Source organism: Corvus moneduloides, chromosome Z, assembly GCF_009650955.1.
Source record: "Corvus moneduloides isolate bCorMon1 chromosome Z, bCorMon1.pri, whole genome shotgun sequence".
NCBI lineage: Eukaryota > Metazoa > Chordata > Aves > Passeriformes > Corvidae > Corvus > Corvus moneduloides.
Genome location: NC_045511.1, coordinates 1,911,560 through 1,929,738, shown reverse-complemented (window position 1 = coordinate 1,929,738; position 18,179 = coordinate 1,911,560). Strand labels below are relative to the sequence as shown.

At 47.9% G+C, this 18,179-nt stretch overlaps 1 long non-coding RNA gene across 1 annotated transcript; it reads right to left on the bottom strand.

The window, feature by feature from the left end:
- Positions 1-106: 106 nt before the first annotated feature.
- LOC116438021 lies at positions 107-9,498 on the bottom strand. Its single transcript, XR_004237573.1, has 3 exons — positions 9,400-9,498; positions 971-1,072; positions 107-233 (listed from the first exon to the last, which is right to left on the bottom strand). It is a non-coding gene; the product is annotated as an uncharacterized LOC116438021 (long non-coding RNA).
- Positions 9,499-18,179: the final 8,681 nt, after the last annotated feature.

The following is an 18,179-nucleotide window of genomic DNA, read 5'->3' as shown; positions in this document are numbered from 1 at the left end:
TATTAAAAAGGAGAAAAAATGGAAAAAAAAGAAAAACCCCAAAACACCAACCCTAAGGTCTGGACGTCGGTTTAAGCATCTGTCACAAAAGAGGCGAACGAGCGCATCCAGAGTGTTGTATCCCTTTTTAAAAGCCCAGGTCGTCCTGATGTGGGGGTTTCGGGGTGGGCTTTTATTATTTTTCCCCTCCTTCTTTCCAAAGGTTTAATCCACACGGAGTCTTGATCCGGCTGCTACGAAGAGAAAGAAAGGAAAAAAAAAAAAAAATTAAAAAAAAAAAAAAAAAAAAAAGAGAGAGAGAGAAAAGTGGGGCTATGTCCCTTCCTTCCTGCCTTCCCCAGCAGCCGCGCCGGGCCGAGCCGGGCCCGCCGCTCCCGGCGGAGCTTACATGGGTGCGGGGGTGCCCGCCGGCCGCCGACCCCTCTCCCTGCTGCCGGCGCCTCTGCCGCGGTGCCTTTTTTTTGCTCTTCACTCCTCCTTCCTGCCTTCCTTCCCCTCCTCCTCCTCCTCCTACTTCTCCTCCTCCTTTCGTGGTTTTTTTTTTTTCCTCCCCCTTTTTTCCCCCCCTCCTCTCTCCGCTCTCCGCAGTCAGCCGCCCTCCCCGCACCTCCGCCTTCCCCCGGGTGCGTGCGGGGGGAGCGGCGGCGGCGGCGGCGCGGGGCGCGGCGGGAGCGGAGCCGGCGCGGTGCCTGCGCCCTCCCCCGGCCCCCCCCGCACCGGCGGCGGCTTCGCAGTGCGCAGCGGCCCGGCCCGGCCCGGCCCCGGCCCCGTCACGTGGGCGTCTAGACACCGTGTCGCTCCGGGGGAAAAAAAATAAATAAATATATCTATATATTATATTTATCTCCAACCGCCTTGCGCAAGAGGCGGCTCGGGTTGCGGAGAGGTTGTGGGTCCGTGTGTGGCCCCCCCCAAGCCTTCCCCCCTCCCCACTGCCGCGCCCCCCTCCCGATGCCCCCCCCCTTCATACCTGCTCCTGGGTGGGGGGCGCGGGGCGACTGGGGTGTCCCCCCCCCGCACCCCGCGGGGCACAGGGTGGGGAGCTCTCGGGGCTGGGGTGTGCCGGTCCTCACTGTAAATATTGGAATATTAAACCGAATCAGCCGTAAAAATTTTTAAAAATTGATATGGCTCTGGGTATCGAACGAGGGCACATCATAAAAAGCAGTAACAATAACAATAATAATGTTGATAATATGAATAATAATAACAATTTCTGCTTTTACAGCACCTGTCACCAAAGGACAGGAAAATACACCATGGAGGCTCGGTACGCTCCGATTCTCGCCAAACACGAAGCAGAAATGATGAGCATGTAGCACTCCGATATTCTCGTTACGGGTACTACTAGTGGAAACACCCCCTGGCACCCTGGGCGCTCCACAGATTCCCCCATTCGAATTCTGGACCTGCAGAGGGTGAGGAAAACTGAGCCACCAAGAGGCTGCGCTCTCGTCCAGCCTTGGTGCGCTCTGCGGCCGAGCTGGGAAGTCCGGCCAGACTTCCTAGCGCCAGGCTTGGCAGGGCAGCAGAACTCCCCAGGGGTCCCCGTCCTGCACGCACTCCCACGGAGGAGCAGCTCCTTTTTCACAGAATAACTGCGGGCGGATGAGTTGCTTTAAGGTCACTCTCTAAGGCAGTTATCGTGTCGGAAGTAGGAGCCAGGACTCTTAAATCATGGCTGCTATTAAGCAGGTCCGGTTCAAATCCAGATCCAGATCCAAATACAAATCCAAAACGAATGCACCCAACTAAACATGGCACCAGATAGATAGCATATAAAACTAACATCCCGTGCAGGCAGGGCATCCCTGGGGTGCCTGTCCTGGATCCCTGAATTTGGTGTAGGCAGGAGAGCAGGGATAATTTAAGTGCCCAGTTGTGCATATATTCACATGAGCAGGTGGGGGATGCTACAAACTGGCCCCCGGCATTTGCAGAATCTGGATCTAAGTTAGTTAGAAAGCGGCTAGATTTGGGGGAAGGCTTATTAAATGTTAACCAGACTATACCTACCCAGGTATAAAATCTGCTCAAAATCTAGATAAATAGTAGCAAAAACACTGGGGAGGGGACGAATGTTATTTGCTGGCATCAGGAGGAATAATTTAGGAAGGCCCATTACAAAGCTGGAGTCTGAGGAAGGCAATTGACTCCTCGCTTCACCTCCAAATAATTAAAGGCAGGAGGGGAGCCCAGGGGACAGCCCTATGGTCTTGGGGTGATAGCAGGGGCCAAATCAGAACAGCATCAGCATTTGTTTCTGCACATGCTAAAAAACCCCATTGGTTTTAAAATGATCCTTTCTGCACCCTGAAAAATGGAATTTGGGTAATATTTTTTAGTTCAACATGTTGTCCGACAGCCTCCAGAGTGACCTCACATACACTGAGGCTGATTTCCTCACTTCCTCAGGGAACCTGAATCTCTTTTCCCTGTAATGTATATGGTAAATCAGGAAAGGGAAAAAAAAAAGAGTTCCTTCTCATTCCAATATTTGCTGGTGAATGACACGTTGGACATGTCCACTAATCCATACATTATACTTTCTAATTTTTCAAAACTTGCTCAGGCTGTTCTAAATGAGATTAAAATCTCCTTTTTTTATGTTCCCGTTTGTGGCTTCTCTTGCCTCAGCACTGACAACTATGATTACTTTATTGTTGTGAAGGAAGTGACAGAAAGCACAGTGTAGTGTATGCTGTGAAGAGGTGGAGGGAAGGAATGGGATCCAGGAGTTAATATAATGTTTTGGCCCTGCCATAGGTTCTCCAGGTGACGGTGGCCACCTGCCTTTCCCTGTGAGTAGAGACCTGGGCTTTGGCACCTCTGTTTGCCCATAGGTACAGCTGGGCCACCAGCACTTGCCTGGTTTTGTGACCTCTGCAGGTGAAAATTGCCCCAGAAGTGCTAAATATTAAATAACTGATAAAGAACTGCTTTCCAATTAACCCTGCAAGCTTGTTTAAACAGACCATATGTATGTGCCCATATGGAAAATACAGAAATAAGCATAATGAAGCTGATAAGTATGGGTACAGGACGTGGGCTGAGGGGACACTTGGAAAGGGGGGTGATACCCACAGCCTACCCTGCTCTGGATGTATTGCTCTAATGTCAGCCTGGGCCAGAAACCTGTCCTGAAATGCATGAAGGGCACTGTTAATCCCTGAGGAGAAATAAAATACGTTTGAGTCATAGAATTCAAGAATTGTTTAGACTGGAAGGGACCTTAAAGCTCATTTCGTTCCACCTCATCTATCAGGGCTGGGACACCTTCCACCAGACCAGCTTGCTCCAGCCCTGTCCAACCTGGCCTTGGACACTTCCAGGGATGGGGCAGCCACAGCTGCTCTGGGCAACCTGTGCCAGGGCCTGCCCACCCTCACAGACAAGGATTTTTTCCTTCTACATATTCTGAATCTACCCTAATTTAGTTTAAAACCATCACCCCTTGTCCTGTCGCTTCAGGCCCTACTAAAAAGTCTGTCCCCGTCTCTCTTCTAAGCCCCTTTTAAGTGTTGAAAGGATTTATATAATGTATTGCATTTGTATAATGTGTTTGCACAACGTATTGCATCCCTCCTGCCAAACACATTAGGTCCTGGATGTAAAATCGCTCCGAGCTCACCCTCCCCAGCCGCGGCCCTCCATTCTCACGGGGGTTTCTGGGGACCTTTCCTGAACCCAGCTGGCTTTGAAGAGCTGAAGCCGAGTTAATTTGCATTGCAATTCAGCCTTTGACAGACAGTTGGAGCCAAGGCACTGTTAACCTAATTGTTTTGCTAACAGCACCAGGGTGTGAGACTCACCAAAGGCACTTCCAACAAAGGGGATAAAACCAGACTTGAGAAAAAAAAAAACCCTTTTCCTGACATCATTACCGGGTACAAACAAACAGAGCTGATCCCTCTTCATACACTTTCCAGGCGAGGGTCAATAACAAACACACTTTGCTCTTTTGGGGGTATGTCTCTCCTTTTCACAGCAGTGAAAAGCCATTCAGGGGAGGTAGGAGAGAACAAGCCAGGCTGAAGGCAGGGCAGAGGCAGCGCAGGCTGGCTCCTGGCACTCTCCCATCCTTTTGTGCACATTAGGAATAGCTAAGCTTGTGGCCCTGCTTCTATTTTTATGCATTATTTTGAGAGCAGAGCTCTCAAGCAATGTTCAAAGTCTGGGTTATGAAGCTGTTTTGGCTGTAGCCAGTCTCCTTCCACTCCAGCAGCTCATGTCAAGAGAGCAGATTCAAGCAACAAGACCCAAGGTCTGCAAAGAAAAGTATTCTTCAGGCAGCCTTTCTGTGTGGTGAGTGGCACAGGGAGGCAAGGACCTCATGCTCACTCCTGTCACACAGCCCTGCAAGCTAAAATCATAATTTCAGTGCTGGTGCTCCTGGGTGCTAGCGGTCATTCCGAGGCTGCTCTGTTGGGAAAGGATTCAGTAAAAGTGGGTACAAGGGGAAATTCACTGCACCCACTTCTGGGCTCCAACAGCACAAGGACCTGGAGCTGCTGCAGCCAGTCCAGAGGAGGCCACCGAGATGCTCCAGGGCTGGAGCCCCTCTGCTCTGCAGCCAGCCTGGGACAGCTGGGGGTGTTCAGCTGCACAAGAGAAGGCTCCAGGGAGAGCTCAGAGCCCCTGGCAGGGCCTAAAGGGGCTCCAGGAGAGCTGCAGAGGGACTGGGGACAAGGCATGGAGGGACAGGAGCCAGGGAATGGCTTCCCAGTGCCAGAGGGCAGGGCTGGATGGGAGATTGGGAAGGAATTGCTGTCTGTGAGGGTGGGCAGGCCCTGGCCCAGGGTGCCCAGAGCAGCTGTGGCTGCCCCTGGATCCCTGGCAGTGTTCCAGGCTGAGTTGAACAGGGCTTGGAGCAACCTGCTGCAAGTGAAAGTTATCCCTGCCCATGAAAGAAAGGGTTGGAACCAGGTGAGTTTTAAGGTCCCTTCCAGCCCACACCATTCTGTAAGAAAAGTGAGAAAAATGAGAATAAAGCCTGGTGAGATGTACCCTTGCCTGTGCTTACCAGCCATGGGGAAAACCACTCCTCTCTCGAGCCCTGGGCATTGGTCCATCCAAATCAAGTGTCCACCAGTAGCTGTGGCAGGCACCAGTGCTGGCTCTGGGGGGCTCATTCCAACATGGGAATATTTTGATTCAGCAGGGCACTCACACATGCCTGACTCTGAGTATGTGCTTTGCTGGCTGAAATTTTGTTAGCTTTATGGGTTGACCACACAAATGTTGTAGTGTTTAGGTTTGGTAGCTAGAGAGGGGTTAAACACAGGGCAGTCTCCCTTATGCCAACATAAAGGAAATTATGTATATAAAAAAACATATTAAATTTATATCTCTCCCTAATTCTAGTGGGAGAATTCGCTGTTTGCAACATAAGATGCTGATGTAACTACATCCATCAAAGAGGAATGTAGATGCTGCAGGGACCAGGACCCAGCATGCTGCAGGGAAAGGAAGAACAAAGGTGGGCTGCTGTCAGAGGGAAGGTGCTGCTGCCAAAAAGGATCTGGTGTCCCACAGCCATGACAAGCCAAGGTAGGGCACAGGAGCAGTGCCTCCCCTCCGTGGCCTCTCTGGTGGCCACTCACTGACATACTCAGTGTCCACAGAACTGCCACATCTCTGTCCCACAAATAACTTGTGGCAGCAGTGCTGTGTCACCAGTGGGGCCAAGGGTCAGCCCAGCTCCTGATGGATGTCACCAGTGGGATTTATGACCAGGATGTGAGAGGGATTTAGGTCAGACAGTCTGGGGGGGGATGATGGTGGAGCTGGGCAGGAGAGCACGGTGTCATTTGGGAGCCACCAGCCAGGCAGAGGAGGCACAGGGCTGTTGGAGGGAAGATGTAAAGGGGAGGACTGGAGACAGCTGCAATATTTGATTTTACAGATAAAAGAAAGCTTGAAAATCCCTTTAGCTGGGGCATGCTATGCTGAGGAAAAGGCTGGCTTCTTCCTCCAGCAGTCCAACCCAGAGATCCCAGTGCCTTTGGCATTTGCCTCCACCTCACTCCTTAGGATCTAGCAGAGTTTAAGACTCAATGTTAATACAAAATACACAATGTTAATGCACCACCTTAGTTGTAACTCTTCATTTGTATTGTACCTGTACTGCTGTGTTTCAGATGTCCAAACCAGTAACATGATTTTTCAGATTTGTTTTGGAGTATAAGCTCTCAAAAAGAGATTTTTTTTTCTGTAAGGAAACAGCAAAGTGGCTCTGCTGGAACACTTTAAAGATAAGCACATGCGGACAGTATTGCAGTTTCAGTAGTTTAAATAAAAGTCCTCTTTATTTCAAGTAAGTACATTTGCATGAACTGCAATGTTTTATTTGTAGTTACCTATAGTTACCTATGGCAATCTCTGGATGAGACAATGGGATGTATGGAAAGAGCTGGGGCTGGCCTGAGAAACAGAGGTACCTATTTGTTCCCCTATGATTCCTCCTCCTGACACCTCTGGAGCCCAGAGGACACACAGACTTTCTGGTCTCAGACACATTTGCTTTTAGACTTACCCATGGCAGGGAGATTGGAACCAGAGGATCTTTAAGATCCCTTCCAACCCAAACTACTCTGTGCTTCCACGATTCTAGGACCTCAGGGTGCATCCCAAGTGAGGATCCACTGCCTCCTGGATTCTGGTATATAGAACATTGCAACACCAATGCCCAGGAGCGCTGGGGAAGGGTGGGGAGTCCATCGCTTAAAAGCAGCATTTTAGTTCTAATGTTATCAAGCCAATCCCTGAATTCTGGCTTTAGGGGGATTTATCAGATCCTGAGAGATGGGCTACTCAGATGCAGCCACAAGGCAGGGATGTGTCCTTCCTCTTACCCAGAGGAGGAGACTGAGGTGCCAATGCCCTGCAGATCAGTTTACCAGCGGGAGGAGCCCACAATGCCCTCACTAAAATCAAACAAAATGACTCCAAACCCTTTTTGGCAGAAGGAAATAGTTGTAAAAGGGATGGGAGAGTAGCAAGCAATGCAAGAGGAAAAACTCCAGCTTCTGTATTTCCTATTGCTGGCAGGTAGGGGTGTAATTTTGGAGTTCCTTCCTTTTTAATGGGATAGGTCGTAACCTTACCATCATTTATGTGTCTCTCTGTATTTATTGCAGAGGCCTGGCCAGATGCACTGTGGAGCTGATTTCTCTCCCTCAAACATTAGTCATGTCCTCACAGATGGCAATACAACAGCCTATGCTTTTCACAGACTTTACCAAGGAAAATTCCCAGTCATGCTAACGGGAATTTTGTCCAGTCAGAAACAGGGCTCAGCCTGTTGTAAAAAGAAAATTCTCATGTTTATGGTAAGTTTTTTGGCATCAGTGTTCCTCTTCCTGACCTACTGCTTGACATAAAAAAATAATCCAACTATCAGACATCTGCAATCAAGGACTTTATAAAGCCCTGACCTTATACATGTGGCGTATCGCAGTTACACTGCACAACAGTCTGCTTCAAGGAACACAGTTTGGATTTCTTGTCCTCAAATCCAATACAAATACTCACTTAAAATAACAAAATTATTAGATGTTTCTTCATATTCCAGTTCTCTGGGAGCATTATAACTCTAGATTACAGTATTTTGGACTTACATATGATATGCCTTTTTGAGGTGTGTGAGAGAATGGAGAAGATGCACGCAAATAATTAAAAGATGCTTCACAATCAGGACAGCTGAGGTAAGTAATGTCTTTTATCTGCAATGACTTAGTCACAAAATACCTGCATGGGTGAAAAAACAAAAGGTAGATGCTCTGCTAGGAGGACACAATTGAGAAGTGAAGCATCGTTTTTCAACAGTAATGATCCAGGTGGAGTAATTAACCACTGGTTGTGGTGGATGTTTCGTCAATAGTAATTGTGAAATGAGGTTTTGGTGGTATTCAACAGATGAGCTCCAGCTGGTTTAAACCTGTACGGGTGCAGGGAGTCTTTCTTCCCCGAGTTACTCAGGTGGGTAGTCTAGACAGTAGGAATAGCTCTTCATACCCGATAATTTATGAATTAGTAGAGCCAGTGTATTAAAACAGATAATTGGAAAGTCCGCATTTGTCTAAGTGTAGGGTTGGGATTCTTTAATAACTTTTTACAAATATTAAACCCAACAGAAATGCTTTCATGACAGTCTTGCACATGGCTCAGTTCCAGGAAAAGCAACCTGCTGGGAATTGATTTTTTTCTCTGAAATTTCCAAGTGATGGAAATTGCTTGAGAATGGGAGAGTAGCACTGAAATAAAACTGAAACTCTGTCTGATAGTCACTACCTCCAGGATGAGAAAATTTCTTTCAACCTCATGTAAGGGAGTTTCAGGTAAACAAGAAGTATAGGATCGGACAGGAACTGACTTCCCTGATTTCACAATCCAAATTGCATAAAGTGAAGAAAAAAAGAAGTATTAGAAGCAGAGTGTAATTTAAAGATTGGATTTTCAAAAGCACGTTACCCAAACCTGCACATTCATTTTATCTGGAGGGAAGAAAGCACGCCATCTGATAGCAATGATTAATCCAAAGGAGGCCCAGACTTGTTCTCTTCATTTAAGAGGAAAAATTACATATTCTGTGAGGAGGGGAAAAACAGCTGTACTGACTGAGATACTTGTGGCTCTTCCAGAGACTGAAGAACATGGCTCACCATCTCCCATATGTGTTAATATTTGGGGTGTTTTTCAAAGACATAAAAGTAACTTTGGGTCTGAAATATCCAAAGTATATTGGAGACACTTTTTTCTTCATTTTATGAGTTTTGGGGGGTTTGCTGACATAATTTAAGGACACAAAGTCAAACCACCCACCACCACATATGGAATAGAGAAGAAAACTGATTTACAGCAAAGAGGGAAAGTTCACTGTAATGGATCCTATGCTGACTGTGCCTTCAAGTTCAGAGAAAGACCTCAGATATTAAAGTGTATCAATTACAACAGCAAAATTAAAAAGGTTTTTGTTTGCTAGTCCTAGTGAGGGTACTTAATTGTGACCTCCTCCCAATGCCTTCCAACAGTCACCTGCCTCCCAAATCACAGAGACAGGGAAGAACACTACACAAAGAATTAAAGGATGACTTTATAGCCATTGTTTAAAACCATAATTAACAAGGTGTTTAAAGCAAAAGTGAGACAATTACCACCTCCTAAAGCCCTTAAGAAATCCGAGCAGCAGACCTCCTGCCAGACTTTCTGATATCACAGGCACCATAAACAAGAGCTTTGCAAGAACCATCCCTTTCACAGCCCCTACAGCTATTGTCCTTATGTGCTAAGTATTATTATTATTATTACTATTACTCTCTCTGTTTATGGTGATGTGCTAGAAAGTCAGCAACTCGAGTTTCTCAAGATCTTACTGACTCCTACAAAGAGTAGCCTCACCTCCAAAGACTGTCTGTCAGTGGGAGTTCAGAGCTCTCAGGGCTTCTCCACCAGCACTCGGTCCGCTGGGAAGATCACAGGATCCTGGAATGGTTCGGGTTGGAAGGGGTTTTAAAGCCCATCCAGTCCCACCCCCTTGCCATGGTCAGGGACACCATCCACTAGATCAGGTTTCTCCAAGCCCCATCCAACCTGACCTTGGACACTTCCTATGATAAAAAGGGCAGACAGCAAGGTCTCACCTTCTTGGGTCACAGCTAGAAACATCACGACACATTGTCCTGCTCCCTCTGGCGAGTCCTAAGTTGAGTTTCAGTGCATCATCTCCCTCTGTCTCACGTCAGTCTGCAGAACAGCAGCTAAGGCAAATTGGTACTGCTCTGAAAGTGCCTTTAGACCGGACTAGTTAAACTATCCTGCAACATATTCATTACAGAAAAATGTGGTAAATTAGATTAAGTAAAGCCAGAAAGCTCTCTTAATTGCTTAGACTTACCGGGAACACAAAACTACTCAGAGTCTCAGAAGAAAGGATTCATTTTCTATACACCTGAACTATTTCAAGTGCTACCTCCCTGCCTACAGAGTCCTGCTGCAACACACACTCTCTGTCCCCATCAGGGCTCTCACACAGCACTTTCTGGGATGCAGCGCTGGGATAAAGGATGTGAGCCATCCCACAGCTCTGGAGCATCTTGCAGTTGAACAATGGGAAATAATTGGTAATATGTATAAAATCACAGAGTTGTTTAGGTTGGAAAAGCCCCCCGGGATCACTGAGTCCAACTATTGGCCCAGCACTGCCAAGACCACCACTGACCCATGTCCCCAAGTGACACATCCACACAGCTTTTAAATCCCTCCAGGGATGGGGACTCCAACACTGCCCTGGGCAGCTGGGACAGGGCTGGATAATCTTTTCAGGGAAGAAATTTTCCCAAGTATCCACCCTGAGGCTCCCCTGGCCCAGCCTGAGGCCGTTCCCTCTCCTCCTGTCCCTGTTCCCTGCGAGCAGAGCCCGACCCCCCCGGCTGCCCCCTCCTGTCAGGGACTTGTGCAGAGCCACAAGGTCCCCCCTGAGCCTCCTTTGCTCCAGCCTGAGCCCCTTTCCCAGCTCCCTCAGCCGCTCCTGGGGCTCCAGCCCCTTCCCAGCTCCGTTCCCTGCCCTGGACACGCTCCAGCCCCTCCATGTCTCTCTTGTCCTGAGGGGCCCAGAGCTGTCCCCAGCACTGGAGGTGCCTCAGCAGTGCCAGCACAGGGGACAGTACAGAACATACAATAACTCCTCAGCCTGTGGTGCTGCCCTGCTCAGACCGTGCCAGTCTCAGCCTCAGTGGGGACCCTGAGGCTGGCAGTTCCCTGACAGTTCCTCCTCTTCCTCGCCCTCCTCCTCTTCCTCCTCTGCCTGCCACCCTTCACCCTCAGCAGCCCCACCCACTTCCACCTCCACACTGCCACACCCTGTGCCCACTCTGTTCCTCGACACCCTTTCTCACCAGGGCCACCCCCCTTCCTCAGTTTACCCAGCTATGACTGTGCTTACCAACAGGTTATTACCTCTCTGCATTATTACTCCTGGGCAGATCAGCCACTGGCAGTCAGAAGTGCACAGTTGATCCCCTCCCAGACTCCGAAGGGCACCTACTGCAAAGCAGAGCTAAGTTTTTTTATTCACATTTAACATGTAATCCATGGTCTGCCTGAAAACTCAACCGAGAAACAGCTAAGAGGGAGGAAACCATATAACAAACCTAATTTCTATCTCCCTACCCCCTAAAAAAGAGAAGAAAGTCTGTCATTAGATGACATGGTGTTAAAGGAATGCTGTAACGTACAGAAATCCCATGCCATTATATGCACCCCTGAGGGCAGTGTGGATTTCTGTTCCAGCATCTGCCAAGGCATTTCATCTCTGCTCACCAGGCTGGATAGGAAAAACTCAATGCCTCGTACACCATTGACACTGATAGAAAACATTAATTTCACTACTGGCACTCACCTGGCTGGACCATGCATTAAATGGCACTCACCTCACATAAATTTTGACTGAAGGAAGCTAGATTTCTGGTCTAATATTGTTTAGTACTTCCTAGAGGGTTTCTGAGAGGAGAAAAATCCCTTCAGAGTGCAATTCCTTCTCGTGGACACCCATTGCAATGTGGGTGATCCTTTGCTGAGACCCTGCTCACCCCCAGGAGATGCCCAGGGAGCTGGGTGGTCTGGGTGGGACACGGGGTGGGTGATGCAGTGCAGCTCAGACAGGTTTGTTTTGGGGATCGCTGCTTTGGGACCCAAACAATTGCGCCCTGGGAGGTCTGCAGCTGCACAGGGGAGATGGTGCCACTGCCCAGCTGGGAGCAGCTGTTTTCATGGAGTCAGAATGGTTTTGGTTTGAAAGGACCTTGAAGATCATCCCATTCCACCCCCTGCCATGGACCTTGAAAATTATTGCATTCCACCCCCTACTGAGGGTTGGGACATCTTCCACCACACCAAGTTGCTCCAGGTCCCATCCAGCCTGGCCTTGGGCACTGCCAGGGATCCAGGGGCAGCCACAGCTGCTCTGGGCACCCTGGGCCAGGGCCTGCCCACCCTCACAGACAGCAATTCCTTCCCAAGATCCCATCCAGCCCTGCCCTCTGGCACTGGGAAGCCATTCCCTGTGTCCTGTCCCTCCATGCCTTGGCCCCAGTCCCTCTGCAGCTCTCCTGGAGCCCCTTTAGGCCCTGCCAGGGGCTCTGAGCTCTCCCTGGAGCCTTCTCTTGTGCAGCTGAACACCCCCAGCTGTCCCAGGCTGGCTGCAGAGCAGAGGGGCTCCAGCCCTGGAGCATCTCGGTGGCCTCCTCTGGACTGGCTGCAGCAGCTCCAGGTCCTTGTGCTGTTGTTCCCCAGGGCTGGGGCAGCTCTGCAGGTGGGGTCTCCCCTGAGCGGGGCAGAGGGGCAGAATCCCCCTCCCCTGCTGCCCCCAGTCTGGGCTGTACCCAACCCATGTTCCTGGCCACGGCTGCCACTGAGTGTCTGCAGGCAACCACAAAGCAGCCATTTCCCTAAAAGAGTGAGTACATGACCCCATTTCATAGAACACAGACAGTGATGTGCCATTTCACCACGTAATCCTTCCAAGCTCAGAGCCTCTGGGAGCTGAGGAAATCAACATGTCCTCTTGCAAAGGCCTGTGTCCTATTGCCATCTCCCCCTGTGTGGGTGCAAGTCCCAGGAATCCTGACTCCTTGTCTCCCTGGCAACTCACTTTCTTGTAGTGGTAGAGGTATTGCAAAAGGTCTGCGTTTTTCTTTCTTTCTGGTTCTAGAGTTTTGTTGATAGGAATAGGGGAGGCTGCGAGTTGTAGAGGTTGAAGGGACTCAGCTGTGGAGGGGAGGTGAAGAACAGCTGAAACACAATGACAGTCAATGCTCAAGCACCAGAGTAACCCCAGGAGACCCATTTCCTTCTTTCTCCAAATATGGGTGCCAAAGTTTCCTGCCTGGAAGCAATTTCCTGTGCCTCACCGTCTTGCACATCTGCCTGTTCCCTCTCTACCACCATGTCCATTATTTGTCTGGAGATAAACCTTTCAGTCCCACTCAGGTGGCCTGGTGAGCCATCGTGGTTTTGTGCTGGCAGGCATCAGTGGGAGTCACCAGCCCCGTGTCTGATCTGCAGATGATTACAAAAGCATTTGAAACCCTTTATGCTTCCCCATTGCTTCCTCTTCCCGATTTCTACTTCCCTCTCCCTGAGTTAATTGAGTTTTGCTCACCGAGAGCTGAACTTTCCAAACCAATGCATCCTTAATATTTAAATTGCTGTGCTGCAGGTAGCAGGGAGCTCCATATGGCACTGGGAAACCTCTCGACCCAGGGCACAACCTGACATGGCAGGTGTAGAGGTGCAGCTGAATACTGTGCCCCAAGGACACAAGAGGGAAGATTGCCCTTGAGAGAAAAATAACTTGCGTCAGCCAGAACACCCAGTGCTTCGGGCTCAGAGCTACAGGGTCATTAATAAACACAGACAGAGAGACAGAGAGAGGGTCTAGAAAGATCATACATCTGCATTATAACCCGTCATCATATGCGTTATAACCCTCGCACAAACTCTTATATGTGGAATAGTCCCCCAACAGCCTCCTTGGGAAATAAAGTGTTGCCCACTGGAATGAAAACATTCAATAAAAAGGTCATTTTTGTGAACAAGGCTTTGGAAATAGAAAAGTACTTTTCCATCACGAGTACGGAACAGTGAAGAACACACACAGGGGGCAATAAAAGCCGAATTAAATTCTTTTGGTATGTGCTTGATAATGGTATAGGACCACTTCTGCACTTCTATATGTGCATACCTAAGTGAGGTGTCCCTTCTTTGTAGTTCCACAACATCTCTTCTTGAGCCAGCATTTGTAAAATGATATTTCTATATTTACTTAAGGATCTATTTAAAGAGGAACCCCTCACAATTACTCACCACACAGATAGATGACACTGTTTGGCTGTGTTTATCTAGTTTCTATTAGTGATTGGCAAAAAGTCTATTGTGGCTTCAAAGCAGATATAGATGAATGACCCGATGATCATAAAATAAAATATGATGATCCCTTCTAGGCCTTGTGGAAAATGGCATGTAGAGGGGACATGTATCATTATCTCATCCTGCCACTTTGTGATATAACATAAAATCCAGTCATTCTGGTAAGTTTAGCTCAAAAGAAGATGTACATACGGTGTTGGCAGGCTATGGTGTGGAATAATGACAGCAATTCAGGGGAAGCTGTTAGCTTCAAAGCATAAGTTCATTTGTCACTGCAGGTGAGACATCTTTCTGCAAGTCCTCTGTCAGTGATGACGGACAAAATATGAGCCATCAGAATGTTGAGCTCAAATTTTTAGCTTGCTGTTACCTGCTGGTTCATCCTCTGGGAACTCAAGCACAGGCTGTCCTCTGCTCAGCTTCACTCACCCAGAGCTTGGTCATGGAGTGATGTGGATGACACAGGCAGAGCAGCATCTGGACTGTGATCAAAGGACATATGAAAATTTACTGTTTGCCATCATGTATTTCACTGCCCTGAGTAGCTCTGCTCATGGAGAGCTTGTAGAGAGCCTGGCCTGCCCTTTTTTTTGGTTTGGTCATTGGGGCAAACACTCATCAAGTCTGAGACCAGGTGAATAGATCTCAATTAACACCTTTTCAGCAGATTTGGCCTTCCAAGTGAGGCTGGTTAGGGCAGAAATTGGTGTTATCTATGCTCAGAGGGGTTAGCACAGAACTGTACCATGGCACCCAGACACTCTTTGCTCAGGAAATACATCTGGTACTGACTTCCAAACTCTTCCTCCTGTGTAGTTCAAACCCCTCTCCCAACTGGCATGAGCTAGAAGAGCAGGAGGATGTGTCTGTGTTGGCAAAGTTCACACTACTGGAAGGACATTTTTGCTGATACTCATTAGTCCTGCCAGTCAAACCTCAAGCCTGACCAACTGGCCATTTCCTTTTCACTTCCAAGGTGTTGGTCCATGCCCACTCACGTGGCTGCTGAGCCATTCATGGAGCAGGAACTCCAAGGAAGAAGTCCTCCAGGATTGTGAGGGTGCTAGCAGTGATGGATCATAAATAACACCAGTCATGATTTTCTCGTGAATTTTCAAAATGCTGTGTGTGAGATGAAGACAGAAGCAGAGGACTGAGTTATCTAGTGGTCATGCTGTAGTCCCGTGCTTTGTGGAATGCTATGCAAACCTAGTAGACACAGTCAAAGCAAGAGTCCAGTGCAATTATTTAAAATGAGATACCAAAATAACCCAAAGTACATTTAATACGCCTGGAAACAAACAAGACTTGCTCCCTAGGTAGGTAGAGCATGCTCAATTTTTACTGATACCAGGGAGAGCTTGAAAGTATCTACAACTTTTGTTGTGGCTAGAACACCTTTGAAGATAGAGGTGTCCCTGTCTGGAGAGTTGGGTTTGGTCTGTGAGACACAAAAAGTACCTTGTTTTCCTCACCGTGGCCTTGCCGGAAGATGAGTGAAGCGAGCAACAAAGGGGAGAGATCCTGGGGAGAAAGTCCAGGGAAGAAAGTGGGGAGGCACGTGTCTGCAGCCCAGTTTCAGTCCCAGTGCATGCCTCGTGCATAGGACTTAAGGATTTTAACAGAGGAGTAACCAACCAAAACTATTTTCAGGTGGTCATCTGTGACTGTAGGATATGCACAACAAACTGACCCTTCCTGCACTTCCTTGTATGGGTGAGCTTGTCTCTTCTGGACAAGATGACCCCAGGAGTATTTTGGCCCCAGACTCCCAGTCTAAACCTCAGGATGTTTTTATTTAAAATTAGGAAATATGCTTCACTGTAAGTATCACACAGGCACTTTTGTTAATTTTTACCCCAGACCTGTGTTTTCTTTCCCCTGAATTGTCATATGCTATAAAAGACACACAACGTATACATATATTAATGCATATACTGCTGCTGTCAATCACAATACATCCTTTCCTTATACTCATCAAGAATACACCTGGCAGACCCTGGCTTTGCTGAAGGCTGTCCTTCTCCAGTTGGAACTTATTGACGTTAAACAGTTAGATGCTGGATGAATTTAGTTGCTTTTGATGCCTTTTGATGATGCTGCTGTCTGAAGGTTATCTGCTACAGTGATTTCATAATCCTTTTGAGTCTCTTTCATATCTTCAAAAGGCAGGAAATAGGGTTTTTTAGTGATTCAAGAGCCACTCGTCTGCAGGTAAAGAATTTAACAGCTTGTGGGAGTACTACTTAGTGCCAGCAATAATGTGATTGATCTTTCCTGGAACTGAAAAAATTATTCTTAGAAGTGACACTGTGAAAGGCAAAAATTGAGATATTTTCTTTCACTTGCCTACTAGGAACACTTAATAGAAGAAAATAAATACCTAGTATTGAAAGGTGACCTGTCTCCTTGCATTTCCGTGGCAGAATTCAGTTGTTAACTTTTTGGGGGCTTCAGTGGTTTCATTCGCTTTAAGATTTGGACTAGAAAAGGAACAGCTTGCTCAATGACTTTCCAATTTAGATGTTCTTAGTAGAAAGAGAAACATGTTTAGAGCTAGCTTCATTTTCCTTTTTGGGGACAGGAGGATTTAAGAGCAAAACCCAAATTGCATATACTATTGTGTGACATACGGATCCAGATGGTTAGGCTGGCTTATCTTTATTCCAGGATTTGTATGTACTGAGCCTCAGAACACGATTTTGGCATGTCTCTTGCTATTTTTTCGGTCTGAGCTACCTGATGAGCCCTTCTTGTGTAAGCACTGATAGCTATTCCTCTCGGGCTCCAGGAGCGGTACTGTTTTATCTCAAGGCCATGGTGCTGCCTTCCCATCCCAGGCACAAAAAAATAGGCAGGAAGACAGAATTAAAGTGTTGCAAAATACTCAAATGAAACAATATCCTTTGTTTTTACCAAAACATGACTTTGAGCAACCTGGTCTAGAGGAAAGTGCCCCGGCCTGTGGCAGTGGGTTGGAACTAGATGATATTAAGGTCCCTTTCTACCCAAACCAGTCTGGAGCTCATATTTTCACACAGAACACTTGAATAAGTTGCTTGACTGGCTTCTGGTTTCCCAGAGTATAATGCTTTGGACTCTGGAGTTGATTTTGTCTGGCAAATGACTACTCAATGTCCTATCTTCCCACACTTCAGAAAAATAAATAAATACGTTTCGTAGGTCAGAAACATCTTTATGGCTAAACATGTCTACATACCATACATGGAATATGGCCTTTCTCTCAAGAAGATATTCATGGAAGCAGAAGCTCACTGGGAGGGGGTTTTTGTCCCAGGAGAGCTTCCTAGCACACTGTCCCTGAAGAAAAGGGCTCCTGAAGCCGAGTTTCCTGTGGGTAATCCTCCAGGGAGCTGGGTGACAAATTCGCTGACTTCACAAGCTTCTTTCCAAGCCTCATTTCTCATTTAGTTTCCTAAGAGGAAATGAGACTCCTATTATCTTGGTCTGATGCTCTCATTGGCATGAAAATTATGATGTGAAAATATTTACTAAAGCTTTTCTTCTGCTTAAAACAAATTAAAAAATAAATTGCATGGAATCCCAGAATGGTTCAGGTTGGAACTTAAAGCTCATCCCATCCCACCCTCTGCCATGGCAGGGACACCTTCCACTGTCCCAGGCTGCTCCAAGCCCTGTTCAACTCAGCCTGGAACACTGCCAGGGATCCAGGGGCAGCCACAGCTGCTCTGGGCACCCTGGGCCAGGGCCTGCCCACCCTCACAGACAGTAATTCCTTCCCAATATCCCATCCAGCCCTGCCCTCTGGCACTGGGAAGCCATTCCCTGGGTCCTGTCCCTCCATGCCTTGGCCCCAGTCCCTCTGCAGCTCTCCTGGAGCCCCTTTAGGCCCTGCCAGGGGCTCTGAGCTCTCCCTGGAGCCTTCTCTTGTGCAGCTGAATACCCCCAGCTGTCCCAGGCTGGCTGCAGAGCAGAGGGGCTCCAGCCCTGGAGCATCTCGGTGTCCCTTTATTTCTGTTGTTGTCCTTGCTGGGTTTTTATTTTAGGAAGTGCAGTCTGGATTTGCTCCCACCTCCTGATGTGTCGCAGCTCCTGTCAATAGTTTGGGATGATGCCAGAGGAGACCCCCTAACAAGAGACCTGCAGGTACAACAGTTCCTGGCACAGCTTTTTCTAGCAGTTCTCCACCACCCGCTGGTTTGTACATCGAAGCGTGGGGATTATCTCTGCATATAAATGTTTATTTTAGCAAGTATGGCTAGATGATATTT